We start from the raw sequence: 21,798 nt of genomic DNA on the forward strand, positions 1-21,798 counted from the left end.
CTTGCGCGACCGGTGACGTGTATAGTAGTCGCACCCAGGCAAGAAATTTCGGGCCGAAGCCCATTCGGGTCAGGACGGCGAACAGGTATTCCCACTCCACCAGGTCAAACGCCATCCTGGCGTCCAGTGATAATATTACAGCTTGGCCCGTAAGGAGATGCGCCCTCGCTAGCACCCCGTGTAGCCTCCGCAGGTTCAACGCCGTGCTCCGGTGAGGCATGAAGCCCGACTGGTCGGGGTGTATCAGGATGTGTAGGTGCTGTGTTAGGCGACCGGCTAGAAGTTTCGCCAATATCTTTGCCTCGATGTTGAGCAAGGAGATGGGGCGGTATGAGGTGCATTCAGTTGGTGTTTTATCTGGTTTGGGAATGGCTACAATCGTGGCCGTGCGCTGATCGAGTGGGAGCATTGCCCTCTCTACACTATCATTATACATATCCAGCAGGGGTCTTGCCAGCACCGAGGCATTCGCTTTATACCATTCCACCGGTATTCCGTTAGGTCCCAGTGCTTTGCCGGATTGTAATGCCTGTATCGCCAATTGGATCTCGCCCTCTGTCAGCTCCGTTTCTAGGTCTTGTTGCACCTCGTGTGGCAGCACAGGGATCTCGATGTGTTCTAACGAGGCCATTGCTTCCTGCTCCGTGACAGACCGCGCCGGGGTGTATATCCCCTGAAAGTGGCGTGCTAGGGTGCGCACAATGTGCTCCGGGTGTGTCTGTATCTTGCCCTCATGATCATATAGTCTCTGTATCCCTCTATTACTGCCGCCTCGCTTATCTAACCATGCCAGCATCTTCCCGGCCTTGTCTCCTACGTTATATATGCGGTGTGCGGTGTTTGCTAAGTGCCCTTTTGTAATCGCTGTCAGGCGAGCCTGATGTTGCAGTTGTCGGAGGTGTAGCGTATGGGCTGTGTCCGGGGTAGGGTCTAGCATGTGGGCCGTGTTCGCTGCGCCTAGCGCCAGTTCTAAGGTCGCAAGTTCCTTCTTGGAGTCCCTTTTATGTCCAGTGATTGCTGCTATGGCTGCACCTCGCAGGACCGTTTTATACGCCTCCCAGAGTATCGAGGGTGATGAGACCGTTCCTGCATTTTCAGCAAAGTATTGTGTTGTGGCCAGTTTGAGCTTTTTCCTGACTCCAGGAATCTGAAGATAATTGGGATAAATTGGGTATATTCTTGCGCGTTTCGACTCCCTGGTGGTGAGGTGTAGCAGGACTGGGGAGTGATCGGATATGCCCCTGGGTAGAATTTCCAGCTTGTCTATGGAGCCCAATCCTATCCCAAAAAAGAAGAAGAAATCAATACGCGAAAGGCTGTTGTGTGTGGAGGAGTAGTGCGTATATTGGTTCGCCGTGGGATGTAGTTGGCGCCAAGCGTCCGTGAGACCCAGTGCGGTCAGGAAGCTGGGGAGGACCGTAGCCTCCCGTGGGCGGTTTCGTGCGGGGAAGGTGTCAAGTAAGGGGTCGGTGATAGCATTAAAGTCCCCCCCTATGAGTATGTCACCCTCCGGCAGATCAAGCAGAAATTGCCCAAGTGCCGGTAGTGCTGTGGAGTGCAACGCCGGGGGAATGTAGACGACACCACATTAATGGCTCTTCCCTCCCACTGTCCTGTAAGCGCCGCAAAGCGTCCCTGATCATCCTTCTTGTGGCTATGGACCAGAAAGGGTGAGTTTTTCTTAAGGAGTATCCCAGTGCCCCTGGAGCCCGTAGTAAATTCAGCATGAACTGCCATTGTGTACCCGCGTCTGTCTAGAGCCTTGCATGTGGTTCCTGCTAGGTGTGTCTCTTGAAGCAGAACCAACTCGGGCCCATGGCGTTTGACGGTTTGCAGTACCAAACCCCTTTTAATTTTATCCCCTAGTCCCCTGACGTTCCATGTAAGCAGTTTCAGTGGGGGTACAGTCGTCAGCGCATGGGCACCCTCAGTGGGTGCAGCATGTTCTTGTTGTGCCATTTGTAGTTAAGACCATTGGCGCCAATGTGTAGCAGTGTGGCGCAACCTGTATGTAATGACGTGCGTCTGAGCACCAAGTGTGAATGACCAGCAATGTGACAGTGTTACTTATGTGAGTAGCGAAGACCAAAAACAATAACAACAACAGTATAACTTCCCCCCCCCACCCCCTCCCTGCTCCCCTGCTCCACGGACGATGTCCCGCCCGCTTCCCCAACTCGGCAGAGTGCTCAATCCCTTCCCTCTCTATCATACTTGCTCGTGGGGTGGTGAGTCCCCCACAGGCATCGGCCAATGCCCGCCCTACTCAGCTCCATCAGCTACGAGGTCCCAAGGGTTACAAGCGTGCCGGTCCATCTGTGGCACAATCAATCAACCCCTAACAGGCTGACCTGAGTCGAGAGGGTCCCTCTCTAGATCTGAGTCCAGTCCCGATGCTCCGTCTTCCGTCGTGGGGCCAGTGGTTTGGTGTTCCGTCGTCCTCCCGTTACGTTGGCTCTGGCGGTCCCTGTGCGGCCTCTGGGGTTGGCCCACCTGCCTCCATCCATCTAGCCATTCTCGTGCCACCTCCGGTGTATCAAAAAACCATGTCTTTCCCTCTGCCACAATCCGCAGTTTGGCGGGAAAAAGCATCGAGTATGGCAAGCCCCTATCACGTAGCGTCTTTTTTACTTCCGTAAACGATTTTCGGCGCCTGGCCACTTCCGCCGTATAGTCCGGAAAAAATGCCAAAGTCGAGTTTTGAATTTTCACCGGTGGTGCGACCCTCGCCGCCTGCAAGATGGCGTCTCTATCCCTGAAGTTAAACAGCCTGGCCAAGACAGGTCGCGGTGTAGCTCCCGGTTTGGCTGCACCCCCAGGTACCCGGTGCGCCCTTTCAACAGAGAAGAAGTTTGACAGGCCTTTCGGTTGCAGCTTGTTTTTAATGAGGTCTTCGATGTACAGGTCCATGGCGCCCTTCCCCTCCGATTCCGGAAGGCCTAGGATGCGGACGTTGTTCCTTCTGGAGCGTCCCTCTTGATCGTCGAGCTTGTCCTGCAGCTGTCTTGTGACCTTCTCCATTCGCTCCATCGCCACTTGCAGGTCCGAAGTGTCCTCAATAAGCGATTTCGTGACCACCTCCACTTGGGACACTCTCTCCGACATTTTCTTGAAGTCCGCTCGCAGCAGATTCACCTCGGTGGAAATAGTGCCCACTGTGGCTTTTACCTCAGTGAGGGTCCTCATAATATCCTCCAGGGTTACTTTCTCTGTCCCTTCTGTGTCCGGAGGTGTACCAGAGGAGTTGCGCCCGCCGCCCTGAGAGTGTCTCTGCTGAGTATACGCAAATTTATCCAATTTTGCTTGCGTCGTCGCGCTTCTTGTGCCCTTGTTTGCCATGTCGTCGCGCTCACTGTTGTGCAGTCCGGTCTCCTCCGTAATCCACCTGTCGCCAGGCAGCGCTTGCTTAGATGGGGACTCTCCCGGCAGCAGGAGTTTGCACCGTCACCCGCAGCGCCCCAGTATAGCACGGCCGCGTGGTCACTTGTTTTGCTAGGAGGTCCGTCACAGTGCTTTCGTTGCGTGGTCCACCATGTGTGCACTCCGCTCCTGTTCGGTCGAGGTATCACGTCCAGCACCAGCGTCACACGGTTGCCCCGGCGCTCTCCGGGCAGGGAACACCCCCAAAGTAGTGACAGGCTCTCGGTGCGGTTCTGTGCTGCCTCGCCAGGGCGGGTTCCTAATGAGGCTGTTGCCCCGTCCAGTAGTATAAATAGTGCAATATATGTCCCCTCGGGACAGATTACGTGTGGTGCGGGGCAGGGAGCAGCGCCCGCCCCCCCCCCCCCCCCGGTGGGCTCGTGGAAATGTCTGTTATGCTGTTCTGTGGGCGCGCTGCTGGGTCCCCAGGTTAATTGGGCTCACCTCTCAGTGGGAGCAGTATTCCCGATCTTCACTCTGTCCCCAAGATGGCGTCGCCGGACTCCATGAACCTTTCCACTTGTGATGGAGCACACTCCGTGTGCGTTCGACAGACGCAGCCAGTTCAGGACAAAGCTGCCGATGCTCCCTCCACAGGGGCTCGCTCCGGTAACACGGAGCGGTGAGTCACGCCTTTTTGCGGTGCGCCGCGGGTGCCGGCTGGTATCGCCGCGACTCACCCCGGCAGGGGGCACTTCCGCCCGGCTCCGTCAGTTACGCTGGCCCGGTGCTGCTGGGCAGTTAGAGGCCCCAGCAGTCCGTCTTAGAACGGAACACTTCCCGGCGTCAGATTCGCTCCGGGAGCGGATCAGTGGGTGCCGCTTGGGTCCTGGAGCCGATGTCGCTCCTTCGAGCGGGCGCTGTCAAGGATTTTAGAACGGATTTATGTAAAGGCCGTTATGCCTTGCGGAGCTCCCCGTTCAGGCTGCCGCCATACTCGGCAGTTGGCCACGCCCCCCCCACTTCTTATTTTTTAATACATATAAATATATTAACGTAACATTAATAACAAATATTCAATATTTTTATCGTAGGATAGTGGAAGGGTAAAAATTACTATTCCCACTCCAGTGAGTGCAACAGTAGAGAAAGCTTTGGATAGCATAGGGGTAAAAATTACTATTCCTATTCCAGAGAATGCAACAGTAGGGAAAGCATTGGATAGCAGGAAAATTAAAAATTACAATTCTCACTCCAGTGCGTGCTGCATAGAGAAAGCGTTGGATAGCGTAGAGGTGAAAATTAATATTCCCACTCCAGAGAGTGTAACAGTAGGGAAAGCGTTGGATAGCGAGAGGGTATAAATTACTAATCCCACTCCAGTGAGTGCAACAGTAGGGAAAGCGTTGGATAGCGTAGGGTTAAAATTACTATTCCCACTCCAGTGAGTGCAACAGTAGGGAAAGTAATGATTTAATATTTTAATAAAAATAAATTAATTATCAATACCAATAAAAAAGTAATAAAAATTAATGACCAATTACATAATATTTTTTTAGGAAAAATATAAATACAAATAAATATTAGTTATTACAAATTAATTACCTATTCACCAATTAATTTTCAATACCACAAATTCATAAATATTGAATAATACCAATGAATAATGAATTTAACAGTAAATTAATTATCAATATACAAAAATAATTTCAATAATTATTTAATTACAATTAAATCACTTCCCACTCTATTCCCCTATACACCCACTACCTGCTACAAATAATAAATTAATACAATTAGCATAATTATCAATTAATCAGTAAAAATGAATTGCCAATAAATAAAAATGTATTGCCAATTAATAATTCATTAACAATAAATTATCATGATAGATTGTAATTTTCCTTTAAATGATGTTGTACATATGTTAGCCTAATGTGTCATAAATTAATATGCAGTTACAACCTATTATTCATGTGCTGCAACCCACTGAACTATTTTTCTTTATATGCAAGCTTCATTTGGATAGAACTGTTTCTGTAATGGTTAAGCTTTTGTCTTATTTTTGCCTTCTAAGTTAGAAGACTTGCTGTAGTACATTGCCTTCTATCTGTTAGGGTCCCATTGTTGATAATGTTGTATACTTTCTTATAATAATAAGAAGCTTGCCTATGACAGGCAGATTTCTAATGCTGACATTTGCTCTGCAGCTCAATGTCTCATGGTACAGTTTTCCCCCCTCCCTTATGAGCAGAAAGTCCCTGTTTCAGCATTTCTTTCCTCAGAGCTTCGGCTCTGTGGCCTTGAGGGGAAGATAACAGTGTTGCCTTCGCAGGTGCAGATGCCCAATGTATGAGCTAATTGTTCTCCCTCTGCTGAGCCCAGTACTTTTCCAGTCAGGGCGTGTTTTCACGCTGCCATGCTGTGATATATTGTATTGCTTTGAGGAGACTCCTCAGTCCTCTCAATGCACTCTCTGGGGTGTAGAACTGACATGGCCCATCTGCAGATGAATATTATTTGAATAAATATGTGTCTAACTCTTCTCCACTGCCTGGCTGGATTATTTAATTGTTAGTGATAGATGAGTGAGGTAAGTCGCTCAGGTGGATTTGAGCCACACTTATCAGATGGCGCCCGAGCAGGCACCCCGCGATAAGGATCTTTCTCACCCGTAGGTGGGTAGCAGAAGGCCGGGGACCCTCTGGTCGGCACGGTGGGTCTGGGTACCCACTTTGATGCCGAGCTTGGTTCTCGCAGCGCTGCCCCACCCTGCTGATCAGGAGAGGTCCCGGTTCATGATCCTGCGCCGGGGTCCAGAAGGCGGAACTTTGGAGCTGACCGTGTTGGTCCCAGCAGCCAGCAGCCGGCGGTGGAGAACAGTGGATGTCGGGTTCCGCGAACAGGAGGTGAGTGGTCCGACTGGTTATTGAAGGAGCTAGGGTGCTCCAGGGACTAGTGTGTCCCCAGTGGTTAAGAGACCGGTGTGTCTCTAGTGGTAAAGGAGCCGGTGCGCTCCTGGGGCTAGTGTGCTCCGGGGAACTCAGAGTGCGAGTGGTGCTCTGACAGACTTAATGGAGGTTGGGAGGACATTTGTTTTTGGTCATCCGACCGGGTGGTACTGTGGTGGAGGCGTGGCTCATTGCGGGTGGGCTCGGGAACTCACCCCGAACCCCTAGGGTGGCGGTTCGGCGGGAGTGGGTCCTGGGTCCCCTGTGGTAAAGTGCGCAGCGATCTTTAGTGCCACCCGGGTGGCGGATGTGTTCTCCATCCTCAGAACAGTTAGTGTACTGTTCGGTCTGCGGTAGGGTCCAGGTTCCCCAGGACATGGTCGACGGGCCTTGTCCCATTATGGTAACACGTGTTTGGCAGGGACTTAATGCATAGGATGTATGTGCGTGGGCGAATGTAAGTGGTTGTGTGTGGAGATAGTTGCTTGTTCTTTTGTGTCCGGGTATGTGCGGGTTCCTTGGCGGTATCTGATTGAGTGAGTTTGGTGGTGTTTGATTGAGGGTGCAAGATGCCGCGTTTCAGTAAGTTGCAATGTTTTAGGTGTTGCTGCAGTTCAACTGATGTCAGATTGGCCGAGAGCCAACCCGCTCCTGTAAAATACTCTTTTAATTCTAAGATGTATGTGAATATAGATTTATCCTGATTTTGTTTAATATTCGCTATGTACAGCTGTCAGAGCATGTTTAATTCCTAAGGTTGTGGCAGAGAGAGGTTCAGCAAAGACAGGTATGAGGACTTATGATAGCCTAGAATATGGACAGATCAACAGTTTAGTTTTAAAAGAAGACAAAATGTGTATATTTGAAAGGTGCAAGGCGTTCCTATTTAAATGTGCTTGTATGGGCTCAGGGGCAATGTGAGCAGTGATTAAGAGGATTCGGTATGTATTTCATGTAATATGATTTGGTTATAATTGATCCGGTTTGAGAGCAGTCTGTGGGTTGCCTTTTGTTTGTGTAAATGTTTGTTTGAATGAAGTGAGTGCATCTTTTTGCATGAGTTAATTGTCTGGTCCTTGTGAGCTACCTGAGATTGTTGCGCCTGGCTATCAGTGTGTTTTTTTTTTATGTAGTGCATGCAGGGCTGTGCTCTATGAAAAAAATGTTTGTTTCTTTCATCCCCTTAATTTGTGAACAGTAGAAGATGAAGAAAAGAATGAGGATTTGATTACCAGTAATTAGAATGTATATTAATAGAAATGTAGAAAGTGTGTAAAGTTAGGAGGAAGAGAAATGTATTTTTTAAAATATGGCATGTCGGAAAAGTTAGGAAAGGCTTCTTGGCTTTGTCAGCGCCTGAGCGTCGAGCACAGACTGCGAAGCAGATTTGGCCTTGGTGCTGAATGCCAGGGGGGGCTAGGAGGCCCAGCTATTGGCACGGACAGGCAGAGATACACAGTTGGAGCCATGTGAATTGTGAATTTAGAGCGAGTCTGCATAATTATTAGTGCAAAATGCTGGTTTAGACTAAAGTATGAAGGAGTTGTTCAGAACACATGTGATTAAGTATAAGGAACAAAATTATGAATAATTTTCAACAGGTTATTCCATTTGGACAAGTCTGAAAAAAGAAGGATTGTCTTGAGAAAAATTAATTTACCAGATATTTTGTTTCACTGTTGGTCCATGTCATGGTATACAGGTTTTCTATTTGAATAAATACTGAGTAGGGGGGGGGGGTCTCTGAAGGGCATACTGATTAGTGTAGTCATGTGACAAAGAATTAGGTTTCCTTTTTTTTACATTGAAAGGATGTGAGGGTGTGAATGAGCTCCGGGAATGGGTTTAAGGTGAGTATTTATACAGGGTATTTTTACTAAGTGGTTGCTTTTTTGGTCCAATATTTTGTGTGTTGTTTTTTGTGGTTTGATTCGTTTCGTTTCAGGGCAACGGGAAATATTATCTCTGTGTTATGGTGAGTATTGATGCAACTTTGTGTTAAAGATGGATTACATGTGCACTGACACCACACCGCATGATGCATGACATGCATGAGAAGGATATAGTCCTCTGAGTAACTAATATTGTGTTTCCCGTTTGTGGTTTTTTTGTGTTTGGTAAAAGTATTATTGCGTATTATTTTTTGATATACGCATGTGAATATTGTGAGTTTTATATTTTCTTTGGCTTATTGTGCATTGTTTGTTCTGTTCAGCGTGGTAGGTATGTTGATGGACTTTAAGGCTGACACAAAATGCGTACTGGGTTTTGAGCTGCATGCATGGCATTGTGTTCTGTGTCACAGCTCCTTTGCATGTGTGGCTGGGATTCGTCTATGTTTTCTGTGCTTGGCACAGCCACTATACTTGCTGCTTTGGTATGCTTGTTTCTGTTTTGTATTGTTTTGACAAATTCATTTTTGATAACAAGTACAGGTTCCTCTGTGGGGAATTTGTTCTGGCCCTCAAATTTTATAGACAGCACTTTTAGCAGTGTATGTCCATTTTGTTACATGGTTGTTCCTTTATAGATTTCCCTTTTGCCGCCATTTCCCTAATGAATGGCGCATAGTGCCTGGTTATGGGGGATTTTTTTTATACTTTCCCTTGTCCTTACTCCTTAATGGGAATAGAAGGTCTCAATAGAGGTTGTGTGTTTTGCAATGGATAAATGATAAGAATGAATTCTCGATATTAATAGGCACACACATTATTTTATGGCAATGACATTTGTACATGTGTTTCTAGCCCTCTCAAAAGTGCTATGTATCTCCTACAATTTTGTTTCTGCCCAGTGCTACACTCAGGGGGCAGAGGGGGTTGATGGTTTTGACTGAAGAGAAATACGTTTCAGATTTCCTTCTGTCAAAAATGGGGGTGGTAGCTAGCGTTCCGCTAGCTCTCCTATGAACTAGAAATAGGTAATGCTATGAATTAGAAATAGGTAATATGTATATCGCTCTCTCCTCTTCTCCAGTTTTCATTAGCCTGTTCTGTTTTTGCTCTAAAAGGGGAATTTGATGTGGGTAGCCTTGTTTTACAAGTGTTGTGTTTTAAAGTCGTGTGGACACACTGCTAGTTCTTTATTAGCTAGTCTGTGAAAATAAACTGATAGTCTTTATTAGAGAAGACGCCCCAGACTAATGTTTCCTTATTTGACCTTTGAAGGGAACAATAGTTCTGTACTTTTTCTTCTTTTATTTTTCAGAAAGACACACATTCACTGGATGATGTCATGAGTGATGTAATATGTGATGTCATCAGCAGTGCATTGCAGGCGCGCGTGTTATAGTTAGCTGAACTAACTATAACGGTGGAATTTCAATAGCTTTGTATGAGTGAAATATTTTTTAGCTAGGATAGCTACTCCTCTTGTCCTACTATCCTGATTTGTATGAGCAAGAACATCATACCCCATCTGTTCCAGCATGAATTTATCCTTCCCCATAATATGATTGGAGACATACCACGTCCAGCCTTAACGTCCTTAGCATAGCTGCAGCCGTCTGCCTTTTCCCTCCGTTATTCAGTCCACATATGTTCAAAGAGGCCACCCTTAACGTCATGTATATTTACAAGGATTTTCCATACTACCTGCCAGCTTGAAACTCTCTTCTCTTATTATGTATACCCAAGCTTCCTCTTCTTGATGTGTTTTGTCATTTTGTGCTGCTTTCTCCACCCGACCATCACAAGACATGGTCTACATAGTGAAAAAGGTGAAGGATGCTTGTGATCCTCAGCAAAATATCCTCAGCAAAATATTTTTTCTGTTGCAATTATAGCTTTGTAGAAGTTAGTTTCATGCTGCTTCCCATAGTACATGAGCATGGTCATGAGTATAAAAAAAAAAGTGAATATTAGAAGTGTTTGATGTCAGTCAGTCAAATATTCTTTATTCGATAAAATTAATATCATAAAAGACAAGGTACAAAAAAGTTACAATCTAACAAATTTCAATACAGTACATTTTTTCCACCAATGTTAAAAAATACAATGCGTATTAAAAAGAGAAATTTCAAATATTAAAAGTTTTTTAAAAAAAGGGAAAATATATACCATTTAAAAACTGTCAGTACTAGTACCTTGATAAAATGGAATACATATTTACACAAGAGAAACATTACTCAAAACAGCTTTGGATCTGCGGAAGGCTGATGGTATTTTTCCTTATGCGAGTGGCTGCCGTCAAAAAACTGGCCACACAGAACATAATATAAGGGTTACCCAATTGCATTAGGTATATTAGAGCGGGCCTCACCTGAATAAAGCCCGCCTTCTTCAGGAGTGGTAACAAATATTTCCGTCTACATACTTCATAGTGAGTGCAAAACATGACAAAATGGAGTGTGTCTTGTAATGAGAAGCAATCACAAGTGCAGGGGTCCGCCTTGTCAGGTGCGCACCAAGTGCGGAAAACTCCTAAGGAGTAATGAATCAGGTTTAGGCGGAATCTTGTCAGCAGAAATCTGTGGTGTCCATTATTCACCACTATTAAATATGGTTCCGGTCCTGGGCAGCTGACCAGTCCATAATTTTGTCTAACAAGAGGCTTTCTCAGCTCCATCTCCTCCCGATCTAATTTAAAAAGGTCCTCTAGGGCCTTTTTTGTTGGCAAAATATCCTTTTTGGTTATTAATTCGGGAGAATAGAACATGTCTGAGCGACCTATTTTTAACAGACCATTTTTGATATAGTTCAGCCAAGTGTTTGATGTTTTGCACAACAGTGAGGGTTCACAAAGTAGACGCTGTGTGCATGCTATAGGAATAGCGTTTTGAAATTCCCTTTTTTTTTTGAGGATTCTCAAGGAAATGTTTTGCGGGAATACAACATGTCTGTGTTGTTTTATTTTTTCTCTTCTCTTAGAATAAATGCGTACGTCCGACCACAGGTAATATAGTGGAACAGTCAAACATGTACTATATTACATATTGTTAGCACAAATTTATTGATAGGCCTGAGATGTTTTCTTCATTCAAATGCACACCGCCCAGCAAATGTTTGTGGCACTTTGAGATAAGAAATTGTTTTGACCCTTTTGTATGCTTTGACTAAAGATATTCGTTCTATTTATCAATAGGTAGCAGACACCCTGAAGCCGTTGCCGGAGGGGCCTGGACACACCAACCATCATGAGGACTGCGTCGACATCCGAAGATACCAGCGGAAGAGAGGAAGGTGCTGTTACCACCCAAAGGATTCAGTGGTGTTGAAACAAAGTGTAGTAGGGACCTGATGGTCCTTACGATTGAGACAGCACACAGGATTTCGGTAAAAGAACTTGAAGAAATTGCAGTGCTTGAAAAAGAAATTCAAGACAATCAACTAATAACTGATTCCAAAGGACTCCTGGAAAAGGTGGAAAAAGAAATCGGTGAATTTAAGGACTTCACGGTTGCCCAAAAAAACAATAAATTTGAGCTGGATAAGAAAAATTTCTCCCTGGAATCCGTATATCCATACCTAAGAAAAGACTTCTACTCGAACCCTGATTCACGGAGGTTCCTCCAGGACAATCAAGGTCGATCACGACGTAAATTTGTCTCATTCTCAGATACATCATCTTGCGGAAGTGACTCAAATAATTCAAACAGATCCTATCAAAACAGGCAAGGCAACCAACAAGATCAGGGACAACAACAACAACAAAACCAAGCTCCTTTTTTAGGACAAGGCCCACAGAAGACCAGAGGTCGCTCACGACCTGTCCAGCCCTGGGAAATGAGGACACGTTCCCGGTTCTACAAGAGTTAGATCTCCCATCTATTTTTAACTTATCTGACAGAACCTTGACTGAAGCTGAAACATCAATCTTGACAAAGGGCCTTGGATTTGTCCCGTCGAGACCCACAGATTTCATCAAGATGAAGTTAGAAACACTCGAATTCTGTCGCAAAATAAGACTAAAAACATTCTTTTCGGACATATGCGAGGAACATCAACCCGAAGTAACGGGACTAAGAAAAAAATCCACCTTTTGCCCAGCTGGTTCAAAAATTCCTAAGGAGATTATTACTTTTGAACGGACGGTTCTATCAGGAATATCAGCCCTTGAAGAAAAAAAAAAAAAAAAAAAGAGGAACTTCGTCAAATTTAATCTTGCAAAAGCTGAAAAGGATGCTTTAACAACCTTAAAAAATGACAAAACTATAGTAGTTAAGCAAGCAGACAAGGGGGGAGCGGTGGTTATCTGGGATATCAATATATATAAAACGGAAGTCTACCGCCAACTTAATGACAACTCATGTTACAGACGCATTACAAAAAAACCCACACTTGAAATTCAAAGCAAATTGTTTCTAGCGATTCAGAAAGGATTCGATCTAGGGTTTATCGGACCTAAAGAACTGGCATTTTTACAGAATAAGAATCCACGAACTCCAGTTTTTTATCTACTACCAAAGATTCATAAGGATGAAGTAAATCCACCAGGACGCCCTATAGTTTCTGGGTGCGAATCCTTATTAGAACCAGTCGCCAAGTATATTGATTTTTTCTTAAAACCCTTCATTGAAGAGATCCCAGCACATCTTCAAGATACCACGGCTTTCCTCCAAAGAATCAGCACAATATCGTTCGAACAAAGCACCCAGTTTCTAGTGACGCTAGACGTTGTTTCGCTGTACACTCAGATCCCTCAAGATCAAGCTCTTGAAACACTTTCATTTTTCTTGGACACACGTGTTAGACCGTGTCAGGTCCCTTCAGAATTTATCCTTCAGCTGGCATCTTTCGCACTGAAAAAGAATTTTTTTACTTTTGATTCCGAATACTTTCTTCAGGTTAAGGGAGTAGCTATGGGGTGTCCATTTGCCCCGGAATTAGCGGTCATGTTCATGGGTCTCTACGAGCAAAAATTCATTTACAATGACAATCCCTTCAGTCACCAGATTTCGCATTACATGCGATATATAGATGATGTCTTCCTCATCTGGACTGGGAACCTTGAAACTCTCAATGTGTTTGTTGAATGGCTTAATGGACGCACAAGTGATATAAAATTTAATTGTACATCTTCTAACCAATCCATCACATTCCAGGACGTACAAGTTGTGCCTCGCAATGGAAGCCTGGAAACAACTTTATTTAGAAAATCAACAGATAGAAATAAAGCACTGTTGTTCACAAGTAACCATCCGCGAAGTCTGAGACAAAATTTACCATTTGGACAATTCCTCAGGATTCGAAGGAATTGTTCATGCAAAGAGGAATATTTTGAGCATGCAAATTTACTTATGGAGAGGCTTCTCCTAAGAGGATATCCGAGGAAACTATTAAAAATGTCTCTTAAAAGAGCATGGTGGACGCCACGTGAGACATTAATGCACAAGAAAGCTAGAGCGGAGCAAAATCGAGTGGTGTGTGTGTCAACCTTTTGCCCTGCTGTAAATCAACTTAAGAAGTTGATAAATCTAAATTGGCATCTAGTGAAAGACTTGCATGAGGACTTTAGGAATCCGCCTTTGTTTGCTTTTAAAAAAGAAAAGAGCGTGGCTAATCATATTGTGAGGGCAGCACTACCCATTGAAAAACCCCCGACCCTAAGAAGTCTATTTGGCTTTCCACAGACTAAAGGACACCATAAATGTGGAACTTGCATTTGTTGTCATGAAACCATAGAAGAGACATTGTTCTCGTTCAACAACATCCACTGGAAGCATGAAGTTTTCACAAACTGTAAAACAAGGAATGTTGTATATGCGATTTTATGACCCTGTCCCAAGTTATATATTGGGAAAACCACCCAAGAGGTCAGGCAACGCATTACTCAGCATAAATCCAGGTTGCGCAGAGAAGTTGAGAATGCGCCCTTAGTTCATCATTGGTTGACTAAGAAACATGACAAAAATAATTTCAAGTGGACTGTTCTGTCCAAAATTGAAAATGACCCAAGAGGTGGTGATTTGGAAATAAGATTGAACCAAAGAGAAGCTTTGCTGATCATGAAATATGACACAGCGGTCAATGGATTAAATGAAATCTCTGAAATTTATAAAACCCACTCTTGAATTTGGCAAGAGGACTTCATCTCCCAGAATCATTTTTGGTACATCATCAACAGCACTACATTTCCCTACACCCCTCGGGGCGAAGCCACACCCATAAGCTACACCGCAGTGAGGCTTCAGTAACCCGCCATTGACTGCAGGGTGAGGAGCGAGTACTTCGAATAATTCTCTGACTTCTAGAAACAGAGCAAAAATCACGGTAAGCATAACACCTAGGCGCCAGTGAGCGCCGACATCCAGCAATTGGCAATGCGATTACCCTCGCATGACGGTAACCCATGATCTCCGCCTTTTAATTCCCCAGCCTCAGTGACGCCGGATCCGAACCTCCGGACCGAGCGCAACCCGACTGGGAAGCATCCTTTTGAGCACACACGCGCTGCTTTAAAGGTAAGCGCGCAGACCCACTTTGATACAAACCAGCCTAGGCACAGTTATGTGTGAAATGCACAGCGAGATTGAGTATACCTCCTTTCTCTTGCAGCACCTTCCGCTCCCTCTCCACTGGGAATGCATCTGTCTCCTCTCGCTTTCTGTGGAGCCTTGACCCACTTGTTGAGGTAGGCTGAGGGAAACTGTACATTGGTTGAGACGTTGATCTCTCAGGTTTCGGTTAGTGACGATTGTTTTCCTCTTTCTTTATAGTTAAACTGTGGTCCTGAAGAGGACCCTCAGAATTACAGGGTTCGAAACGCGTCGACCCGACCCGGTCCCTTGTCATTCTTTTCTATATGGAATGTGTCAATTAACTGAAAGATTACTTTCTTCTTTTTCCTAAAATTTTGAAAAAGTTTGATTAACGTGTAAAAACCAGCAAATGAGATTGTTTTTTATTTTACACAACTGTTTCATGACACTGGGACCAGTATGAATGTGGTTTTGGTATGATTGGATGGCCAAGAATGTGTTGAGTGTGAGCTTGTCTGAACTATGTACATACCAATGTTTGTTTTTTGCTTGTATATAAATGTATAATATTTTTCATGTTTTTTGTATTCTCATGCACTAAAAAGACAAAAAAAGACTAAAAATCATAATAGTCTTCAGAAAAGAATTAAAGTAAACGTTGCAATTCTAAAAGCAAGTGTTCATGCTATTTTTTCATGTATGCTTCAACAACGGTTGTTCTCTAAAAAATAGCTTCTCAGTATAGGCAGGTTTGTTGTTTCCTTGGTTACCACCCAAACAGCACTCAGGATCCTGGCTCATGAGTGGGCACCCATGCCAGCCGTGTAAAAAGGGTCTAGCTTCTGTTGCCCTATGAGTGGGAGTGGGCGAGAAAGGGCGTCGCTGATGACAAATACGCTTCTCAGATGCTTTATTGAGAGGTGACGAGCCTGATCAAAAGGATAAGAGGCCATCTCTGATTGATAGTGGTGAGGTCTCTCTTGATAACAATGAGCAAAGATCAGCAGATAAGTCCCCTGCAAAATGAGCCCCCCATTCTGTTCACAGATCCAGAGGTGCGAGGGAGCACTCGATACAATCTGTGGCCCAAGAAAGGAGAGCAGGGCACCGGAAGAAGGGCTGAGTAAGGGAAGTAGGGAAGGACTAAAGAGAGTGTTAGGGATGGACTGCTGGAAGAGCCCTGGTGCACTGTTGAGACATTGTCAGGTGAGACACTAGGACTGCGCCTGGGCCCAGGTTAAGTGCTCCTCTGTTACAACTGCTGTGTGACAAGCGACGTGGGATTAGGGTATGAACGGTAAAAGCCTGCCTGTGAGGCTTTAACGGACACAGGGAGAAGATCCCTTTAGAGGGTTGAAGAACCCCTCTGGCCGGTTTTAGGACTGTCTGGGACAATGTTTTCTAGTTTAGTTTCTTTTTCCCTTTTTTTCCTTTTTTTGCTTTTTGGATTTTTGGTTACGTTCCCTTTGGTCGTCCTATCCCGATGAGGAGCAGCCCTTTGCGGCTCCTCGTAGACCTGAGCCCGCTTCCCCCTGGTTGGCTTCAGTGTGAACTGTTTTTCCCTTAGTTTACTTCGGTCTTTTAGCTAGGAAAATGAGTCCCTTTGAATGTTCCTTTTCCTCAGGAGGAGCTGCCTCTGCTGCTCCTTGTCCAGATGCCCCTGCCCATATTTGGTTCACATGGTCTACAAATGTAATAATGTGTTTGTTTTTGGGAAGTTCATTAGGATGATGTAGTATTCTATTGTTGCACAAGACACCTGTTACTTATAGTACTGCAGATTATTGGGACTGGGTCGTTGCCTTCAAAAACACAAGGGTGAAAAAAAAAAAAGAAATGTTGCTTTTATTCTTGCCCTATGGAAGTAGCGGTCAGGGTTAGTATACTTTGAGTAGTCTAGATGCAAGTGAACACTGAGTATATGGTTCAATAGGGCGTTTTCTCTGATCAATATTATTGCATTACTTCCTGCTCATGACTTGAACTGTGATGTCTTTTTAAGTTGTCCAGTAATGACATAATGTTATAGAGCAATGGTACACCGGGAGAATATGCTTAGATTAGTCAAAAAGGAGGGTGCCTCACACCCAGAGAATAATAATTGTTTTAGTAGGTATTGCAGGGGTTGTTCTTTTACTAGTTGCCTCTGCACTTCCTGTCCTATAGTATGCAGCGCTACTTCTATGATCATGCTCATCCTAGTATTTCCTTTCCCGACATTTGATTGATGAGTGATGCCGTTCTCGTTCTCTCCTTTAGAATTACACAGTCCCTACTTTGAGCAATAAAGGATGCACTTATGTTAGCCACATTAGGCTAAAAGGAGGGTCTGATAGATTGTAATTTTCCTTTAAATGATGTTGTACATATGTTAGCCTAATGTGTCATAAATTAATATGCAGTTACAACCTATTATTCATGTGCTGCAACCCACTGAACTATTTTTCTTTATATGCAAGCTTCATTTGGATAGAACTGTTTCTGTAATGGTTAAGCTTTTGTCTTATTTTTGCCTTCTAAGTTAGAAGACTTGCTGTAGTACATTGCCTTCTATCTGTTAGGGTCCCATTGTTGATAATTTTGTATACTTTCTTATAATAATAAGAAGCTTGCCTATGACAGGCAGATTTCTAATGCTGACATTTGCTCTGCAGCTCAATGTCTCATGGTACAGTTTTCCCCCCTCCCTTATGAGCAGAAACTCCGTGTTTCAGCATTTCTTTCCTCAGAGATTCGGCTCTGTGGGCTTGAGGGGAAGATAACACTGTTGCCTTCGCAGGTGCAGATGCCCAATGTATGAGCTAATTGTTCTCCCTCTGCTGAGCCCAGTACTTTTCCAGTCAGGGCGTGTTTTCACGCTGCCATGCTGTGATATATTGTATTGCTTTGAGGAGACTCCTCAGTCCTCTCAATGCACTCTCTGGGGTGTAGAACTGACAGGGCCCATCTGCAGATGAATATTATTTGAATAAATATGTGTCTAATTCTTCTCCACTGCCTGGCTGGATTATTTAATTGTTAGTGATAGATGAGTGAGGTAAGTCGCTCAGGTGGATTTGAGCCACACTTATCAATCAATACCAATAAATAAAAATAATTTTTTTCCCAATTACAATTAAATTACTTCCCACCCTATCCCCCTATAAACCCACAATCCGCTACAGAACTAAAACACATAATTAAATCAATAATAGTTCCTAAAAAGTAATATTTAATTTACTATAATTAAATTACTTCCCACCCTATTCCCCTATAAACCCACAACCCGCCACGGAATTAAATCTAACAAAAATTAAATGACATAAAATTCTTTACTTAAAAAAAATTAAACATACATTACAAAAATAATATACACTTTTAACACATATACTAGCATACCAAACACTTATAAAAATGTTATATTATGAAACATTCAATATATTTTAATGCCTATATTATGTACTTCGATATTTCAACAGTCGATATTACTTAGCTGCATTTCGATATTATTAACAACTATATTATTTCCATTCGATATTATGTCCATTCTATATTTTGGAATCGATATTATGTCCATTCAATATATTTTTTTCGATATTGTGTCTAGTTACCATTAGGTTGACAGCGTGGGATATCTATGTCGCCTCGATGAGAATGGTAACACATCCATCACCATACACGCCAATTCACTACAACGCTGCTTTATCTCCAGCTATGGAGGGATATGTGTTTTGACAATGGAGGGAGGCAGAGCGCCAAATGCTTGTGAATATGTATGAAGGGGTGTCCCCCTAAAACCATTTTGCAATGTAACGGGAACTGGGACCTATCGGAGACAGAACGCCTACACTATGCTCAGCTCAGGCACTGCATCACACACTCCTCTATCTGTTGCTCTGTTACAAGGGATAAGATCCATTGGAACCAGTATTCTGAAAGTTGTGGGCACCAATGGTGCTATTTCTGGGGTCTAGAGGTTACTCTTGGCTGCGGAGGCACCTGATATATGGAAACTACAAGGAATGGGAACAGGTCGTGGAGAAGCAGATTACACCACAACACTGAGATAGACATTCATGGATCCTCCACTTCAGTTTTGGGAAGGGAATTTGACCACATCATTTGGTTCAGGTGTCAATATACGCCCTTCTGACTACACCGCGCGCACCACAACGCATCCCCTAGGTGCTGGAGAGGATGCAGGGCTTTGGGAGAGGCTCTGCACATTTGATGGACGTGCCCCAAGGTCTAATCCTTCTGGGACACAGTGGCTGGAACCCTTAAAAGCACATTGCTATTTCCCATATCCTTCATACCTGACGTGGTAGGCTGGACGATATCTCACGGATGAGGTAATCTTTAACATGTAAATGGCTAGCTGTATACAGCTATTCTTTAACTGTATTCTTTGATCGGTCATGGCCCAGTGGATGTCCCACGTTTGTAACTGTAATAAAAAGAGTCACCAAAAAAGAAAAAGCACTGTCTGGACACTGATTTAGTAAGTGTTATTGTGTGTTTTGTGACCTTCTGAATTTCTAAACTACACGCCTTCCTGGTTAAGCTTTTTCTTGCTCCATCTCACTACCTTTTGGGTCAAGTACTGAAGAGGTAAAGTTGATGGTCATGTTGGGTCCAATAGTCAGGTAGCTACAGTGTTTTTACTCTGCACATTTGTTGATCTTTTTTAAAGACATTTGATTAGGCAGCAAATGTGTTTGCCTGCTAAGAAGTAGTTCCATTGGTAAATACTGACAGTGCATTTTTAAAACGAGCCCCTTGTCAAATACAGTGTCAATTTCTCTAAGCTTGATTGTTAAAGTTATAAAGAAAAGAGCAACTACCTTATGGTCACTCTGGCTGGGAAAGGGGAAGATTAGAAACGAAAACAAGTAAAGAGGATTCAGATCAAGTTTAATGCCTTCATGACTGAATTTTTCCACTGGAAGAAGCCCAAAAGTTCAAATCTGAATACGGACAAGACTGAAATTGTGATCTTTGGGAAGAGAACATTGCCGTGGGACTCCGCCAGGTGGGCAACAAAGCTAGTACTAACACCCATCCCTGCCAAGAACCTTGGGATCATCATCAACAGCATACTTAACATGAACGCTCAAGTCAAGGCCGTCACCGCCTCATTCTTTTACTCCCTGAAGATACTGAGAAAGATTTTCAAATGGTTCCCAATCAGTACCCTGAAAATCGTCATGCACACCCTGGTCAGAAGCAAGCTAGTTTATGGGAACACCTTCTATGCTGGGACACTGTTGGTGCTGTAGGGGTGAGCATAGGGTGCGAAGGTGCCAGTGGGGAACGTGGTACAGCACTCCCCCTTATTACAACATCCCCCTTCCAGCAATTTCAGCCACCCCAGGTTCATTGAGGGTGATCACGTATACACGTTCAAGAAAGAAGCCAGGAAAATGCACACCAAAAGGAAAAAAAGACAATATTTATTGTCAAACCTCCAGAAGTCTATTTCCCCTATTTAATGGTCGATGGTCTGGCATATTTGCATTACAGCAGTTTAGTGATGTGTGATCTACCAGTGTGCAGCAGACAAACTTTGAGAATACTGACTACTGATTGTCACTTGTTGGACAAGTAAGCTGGCCAAGATACCATCATAAGACGTCACTATTATCTCTTAGTGCCCCAAGAGGTAATGCCTAGGGACCCTGGGGTCCAGCTCAGATCTACCATTGCTGCTGTGCTATTGCCAGTTCTGCTGCTGCTTCGCTGTTGCATACTGCAAGAGTGGCTTGGTGTTTTTGGGCCCCTGGATTGTGCACCTTTTGTTATCTGAATCCTTCTGCAGATACCCTAGTGCTGCTGCCACAGGTGAAGATAACCCCTGTTGTCTGCATCCGTTATTGGTGAAGGCGGAGAGCACGCATTACTAGTGAAGGCGGTCTGTAGGGGTGGTGGCAGCTTACCTACAGTGCCCTCTTGAGACAAGAGGGTCCACATCCGTAAAGGTCTGGTGTCAGACCTTGTTGTGGGGGATGACATTGACAAGTGGTTTGAAGCTTATGAGGTAGCATTACAAATGCATAGGATCCAGAGTAGGATTGGGGGGGCTAGTCTGTGAAGGCACATCTCTAGTGAATAGAGGGGTGCCCTACTGACCCTAGAAAAGGGGACAGGATGAGGTATCTCCCTGTGAAGGAAACCCTTGTCAGGAAATATGGCCTCACCCCTGAAAACTACAGGCAGAATTTTTAGGACAGCCAGAAGCTGCCCCATCAGTCCTGGGTGGAGTTTGTGGCTTCCTTTTACAAGGCAATGGATTGTTGGTTGAAGTGCAGTGAGGTGAATGATTACAAGGGGCTATATGATCTGTTTGCTAGAAAGCACATGTTCAGTAATTATTTTCCAGGTCTGCGCTAACACTTGATTGATAGTAAGATCACTGGGAGCTTGGTAAGGTGGCGGACCACTGGCTCAGCACCAGGGTGCCTAAGAAGGTACCTCAGAATGACCCCAAGAAGGGTGGTTCAGGTTCCCACAGCAGAGTGATGGGGAGGTCAAAGAAGACACAGACAAGTCCCAGATTAAAGGGGGAGGAAAGGGTTCCAATACCCCTTCTGAGAAACAGGGCGGAGATTCTGGTGGCCGGAGGTCCCGGGCGCCTATTTCCAACTCTACTGCTTTAAGTTTTATCAGCCAGTACACAAGCAAGGTGACTCTGTCCTAAGAAGCCAGCCACTCGTAGAACCTCTACAGTTGTGGCCAATACGGCCTTCGGGGTAAGTAGTTTCCAGAGGCAGGAGGTAGATCATGCCCTAATCTCCTTTAGTTGGGAGGTGAACTCAGAGGGTAGACTGGCGATCCCTGAAGGTGGCAGTCGTCACTTCCACCAGGTGAAGCTGAATGGGGTCCTTGCTACTGCTTTGGGGGCCACCGGGGCTAGCCATATGGTGTTAGCTCAAATCCTGGTTTCCCCTGAACAGTACATCGGTCAGGTGTGCAGAATAGCTCAGGCCCAGGGGCGGGTTCTTTTCTTCCCTATGGTGCTGGTATACCTGGAATGGGATGGGGCGGAGTCCCAGAGTCATATTTAGCCCCCAGATGCTGATAGATAGCATT

The sequence above is a fragment of the Lissotriton vulgaris genome, chromosome 3_2 (assembly GCF_964263255.1).
Source record: "Lissotriton vulgaris chromosome 3_2, aLisVul1.2, whole genome shotgun sequence".
In the NCBI taxonomy this organism is placed as follows: Eukaryota; Metazoa; Chordata; class Amphibia; order Caudata; family Salamandridae; genus Lissotriton; species Lissotriton vulgaris.